Source organism: Abramis brama (genome assembly GCF_963993115.1).
Source record: "Abramis brama genome assembly, chromosome: 19".
In the NCBI taxonomy this organism is placed as follows: domain Eukaryota; kingdom Metazoa; phylum Chordata; class Actinopteri; order Cypriniformes; family Leuciscidae; genus Abramis; species Abramis brama.
The window spans coordinates 17,557,287-17,562,694 of record NC_139981.1 but is presented as its reverse complement, the minus strand read 5'-3'; the positions used below and the strand labels follow the sequence as shown (position 1 = coordinate 17,562,694).

The 5,408-nt window shown below is 36.4% G+C and overlaps 1 long non-coding RNA gene across 1 annotated transcript; it reads left to right on the top strand.

Moving 5' to 3' along the window:
• Nucleotides 1-3,152: 3,152 nt before the first annotated feature.
• Nucleotides 3,153-5,135, top strand: LOC311069523. The gene is made up of 3 exons (XR_014603525.1): nucleotides 3,153-3,368; nucleotides 3,814-3,902; nucleotides 4,005-5,135. It is a non-coding gene; the product is annotated as an uncharacterized lncRNA (long non-coding RNA).
• The last annotated feature ends 273 nt before the right edge of the window (nucleotides 5,136-5,408 follow it).

Here is a 5,408-nt window from a genome sequence, read left to right as displayed (position 1 = left end):
TTGAATAACTTTCAAAGATTTATCAAATCTTTTCAGACCCATTTATTGATGTAGAAGTATGTTTTGTTATGAATGTGAGGAAGTGAAATTATAGAAATGACAGTAAAAATTACAAAAAAAAGTCAAGTCACGAGTTTGTGGCCGATATGAGCTCTTGATGTGCACTTTTATGAGCCATCGATAAGCAAAAGTCTGGACTTGGAGGAAGATCTCAAGAATCCTCTTAATGGAATCGACTCCAAGCTTTGAAGTTGACTCGCAATTCCCAATGCCTTGCAAAACAGAATCGATTGTTTTGGGGACCGATTAGCTCTCTTTCAGAATTACAAATGTGAAACCCTGTATAAAAAGTGAATTTAACAAAGGGTAATATAGCCTTATAAATATAAAAATTAAGGAAGCAACGTTGATTGTTGTCACTCGTGCTCTTTTTCTCGTTACAAAATGTTTTGTCTTTCTCAGTCTCTCCTGAACCCTTCCTTCCTAACATATTGTTGCAGTTCAATCATTTTTTCGCTCACTTCCCCCCTCCCCCCCACCAATCTCCTTTTTTCATATCTCTGCAATGACAGGTCTGGCTGCGGTTTTGCTTTATTTGAGGAAAGTGTTCCCGGTCTGACTAATGATGCAGGATTCGGGTGCTATCAGACAGGGAGAGGCATTTTTCATCCGGAAGAATGTTATTTGCAGAATTTACACACTGTTAAACTAACAAGACGTAAACAAAAAAAGGTTCACACTTTCTGAATTCACTCAAATGTCACATGAGTCTAATTTCAACCATGACAGCCGGCCTCAGCATTCACCTCACCTTCCCTGGGGCACCATGGCAGTTTGAGAGAGAGGAGCTGTGTGTGGGTGTGTTGTGATGCACAGTATGACAAGCATCATGTCATTGTCAACACTAATAGAGGAGCAGAGAAGCATGATGCCTCTTCTCTCTCTCTCTCTCTCTCTCTCTCTCTCCTTCTGTTCTTCCAGGCGTAGAATCTGTCTAATGCTACTGGCTCAACTGTCATCCATCAACACATATCTTTGGCAGTTCAGCGTTGCCATGGCAACTGCCCCTTGTCAGGCAGAGGTTTTAGATCAAAAGGCATTCAACAGCAGCTTTCACGATCCTGCCCCTTTTCCCCTCATCACTGGTTGTCTTCCTATTTTCTTTTCTTTTCTACTGTCCAGTTGTTTCATCGCTTATCTGCTCCTTCTGCTTATTGCTTTAAAATATCTCATAACATTGGAAGGAAATGAGAAATGTTTGATTTTTAGAAAAAACGTAACCCCAACCCTAAACCTAACCGCCACTGGGGCGTAAGCAGGTCGAACAATAACATACAAATGAGGTTGCACAAATACGAATTGGCCACCAATTCACCAAAATGAAGAATAGTTACAAATGATTTGATTTCTGAAATCGAAAGGCATGACGAGACACAATATCATATACCACATGATAATATGTGTGCATTTAAATACTGAACAAAGTCACTTCAAGCATAGAAACATTGTAATGATCAATGTTTATTCACAATTTATTTTAGTCTTTTCTATATAATATTGATTTTATACAGGCAGATGTCATCTATCAGTTGTCCTTACTTCTCTCTTACTGCCTCAAGACCAATCATTTCAGTTGGTCGACCCCAGTGCAGTGTTTTAGAGAGAAGGCATGTGGTTGAAGTTAAAAAACAGTTGAAATCGTTACAGTATTTTAAAGAGCACGTCTCATGTTGAACTGATATTTTGATTTCTAGCTGACTGGTTTTACTGACAATAATCAATAATCCAGTACATCATGAGGTGTTTGATATTATACTAAACTTTGGTCATTGGCCACAGATAGATGAGTTGCAGAAACATCACAATAGATCCAGCATTTAAAACAGTTCTGAGTAATACAGAACAGTCATCAGAATCTTCGGTCCTATTCCACCAGTTCTATTAAAGCACATGAAATTAATCTAAAAAGACTTTTATAATGTTACAGTCCTCTGCACTGACATGTTTCATGTATTGTACTATATGTGTGTTGCAAATGGGAAGCTTGTGTTATATGTAGTGTGATCTGTGTGCACAGAAAACACAGATTTATCAACAATGTGGTGTTTATCCACCTACCTGACACCTGTCCATCACCTCAACACACAGACACAGCAAGAGAGCGCAGCAGCTTGAGGTGAGACTTTCTCTTTCTAATTTGAATCAAAAGGTAAAATTAAACATATATAAGAGCTTTGAGAGGTGGTTACATCCAAAACTCAACCATGAAGATGACAAAAGGGATATGTGACTTAAAAATAATTAAGTCACAAATTACAGATGAAATTTAAAATATCAGTGTACTAAAAATAATTATGATACAAGTGGTGAAAATTAAGGCAAAATTATAATTATTACTTATCATTGTTTACTTTTACTGGTAAGTTTGACTAGTTTGAAATACTTACTGTATGTTGTGTACTTATAAAATATCATCATTAGATTCAAATTTAGGACAAAAACAGGGTGTCTAAACTTTTTTATTCTTTCTAAGGTTACCATAATTCTTCTTTACAGTCAATTTCTTAATATGAACGTAATGCCCATTTGTTTATTTCTTCCCAAAAGGAGATGTTTCTCTGTGCCCTCTGTTCTCTTGATCTTGACTCCCGTCAGTGAAAGCTAAAATCCATCATGAAGGACTGCTGGACTCACACCTGAAGACCATGCCTCGACTTCTCCATCCAGAGGCCTTTCCTGTGTCCAAGCGGCATGTTGCTCTTACACTGTAAGGTGCATACGACCGCTGGGACACCTGTCCTGTCCTACATTGTACATCTGGGCTCAAACTGTCCATCTCCTCCAAAGGACCTATCCAGAATCTTGACTCACAACCTCCAGCCCGAGAGCCGCATTTTTCTTATGCAAAACTAGGATTATAATAAGTTCAAAGGTATCAAAGATGTTTGATATTTTGAGCCTATTTTAGATAACTTTTCATTTGCCAGGCTACTCCAAAAAAAAAAAACTGGTTTTGCGAGCGAAAGCAAATTTATCGGGGGGATGCAAAGGTTTTGCGAGCGAACGCAAAGTATTTACTTATTTTTCCTCCCATCTCATTTTTTCCACAATCATGTACCTTTAGGGACTCCGTAGTTCCCCTCTCTCATTTTACTCGAAAACGAAACTTAACCAGAAAGTGCAAACCGAAACTTATAACTTATAACCTAGCCTATACCGTTAAATTTTCAGTGATCCTGCAAGAGCCTGAGAGCTAAACATCAACGAACTGCTGGAGGACAATATTTGCTGAAATCATTTTAACATTTAAAAGAAAGTTGTTGTTTTTTTCTAGCTTTCATTTGACCACTGGACAAAGATCTAGGACGGTAAGTCTGTGCAGTTGTCTTTTCCGTTTTAAGTTGACAAAATACAAAACGTTTCGTAAAGTTTTTTATTTTATTTTTTAAGTAATTTTTCTATAAAGGATTTGATTGGCTACCTGATGAAAATGATATCTCATTCAAACTACAAATACTCATTCTAACCACACATAAAACAACTGGATTATAAAGGAACTTAAAGTTATAAAGGATGATTACTTCTTTCTAAAGTGTAAAAGTGCCTACCTGTGCAGTTTTGAAATGGACCTCTGTAAACTGTTTGCACACCGCTCACTGAAACAAAACTTTTTAAATTACATCATAATCTAAGGTTGTAAATGAGAGGGAGGGGATTTAGGTAAAACATTCACTCCAGAGTTCTAAAAGACCCCTCCACTTATGATCACTGTTAATTTTGGGATAATGATTGTACATTTCTCCTCATGTACAGTCTGCTGATATGATGACAGTGTGGATCATCCCAGTGAATTGTTTGGTCTGCTAGAGAAATCTCTCCACCTTCTCAATGGACACTCCATTGTAAGTACACTCTGAAAATTGATGATGATCTGCAAGAGGAAGTTAAACATTAATGCATATAAACGTGTTTATAACAATTATTTATGTTTTTATTTTTCCAAGATGTTACCCCAGTTTTCTACCTGTCACAGAAAACATAATGTCTGTGATGCATGATCTTAAGGAAAAGAACTTTTCTGACAACACCCTTCTCTCCAACTTGGACTTTGCTGAGAGATTCCTTCGAGACCACCCTCTAAAAAAGAACTCAAAATTGTTGGTTAAAGGAAACTACTCTTGTGTTCAAATTGGTCAGAGTAAAGAGGCGCTTTTTACTGTAACATCAGAAAACAACCAAACCTGTGTCAATGTCTGTATCCACAACAGATATGACAACAAAGTCAAAAAGCATTGCATTAACGCCTCTCACTTTTTCAACCACTCTTGCCAAGATGAGTTTAACTCCTGTTTTACACAGGCTCAAGAAGCTGTTAATGAGGAGGGTGTGTCAAGACTACACATTAAATGCAACAGGTTCTCAGTAACCTACACCTTAGAATTTAGCGATCCAGGCACAACTGTGGAAACGAATTGTCATTTAAAGCTTGAGAGCCTCACTGCTGAGGGTTTACTGAACAAAAAAGTCTGGCTGCAGCAAGAGAAGCCCTCATGTCACGGTTTGATAGCATGTCTAGACTATCTCATAAAGCAATACCTTACCAGAAAAATTGCTCTAAAGTTCTGCTATAGATTTGTCATACATGCAGACAAAGAAATTATCAAAATCACTTCAGGTGAAAATGTCACCAAAGAGTATGTATTGCTACATGATGATAAGGGTGTCTCAATGTTTCCTCCAACACTGCAATAGAATACTGCAACTCCAGAATACTGCAACATATTTTGTTTAAAAGACTTGATTTAAGTGATTGATTATATCCACATAATCACAAACTGTATATTTATGACTAAACTGTAAGTTAGTTGAAAATATTAGCCCTCAAGTAATATATCATACAATGCCATCACCTTTCGAGTCAGTACAGTATATACAATGCCTATCTTTTGTTTTGTGCTTTTTTTACTTGTGACAAGCAAATTTTTAATAGATTTACATTTGCATGTTTTCCTACTTCATCTGTGTTTATTGACAGAAAAATGAGGTAGATTCTATTATTTTGTACTCATTATTAACAATCATTAATATAATAATAATAATAGACAATGTGTAAATAAACAGCTTGATTCTTTGAAGTTCTTTATCCTGCATGTAGTTTGCCTTCAATTGTATTACGTGATTTACTGTATACAGCAAAGTACAACAAAAAATACAGAATAATCGTTTTAGGAGTTGCGATGAATTTAAAGCATAATAAAACAGTATGAAATAATTCAGTAGTGTATGCTTGAATGATTAATTGTGTGGATGAATAAATGTTCCCTATCTTTCAGCACTAAAACACATCTCAATTCTCAGTTAAAAATACCAGTTGAGTTTTGAATTATTTACCTGACTTCCGTCAGCTG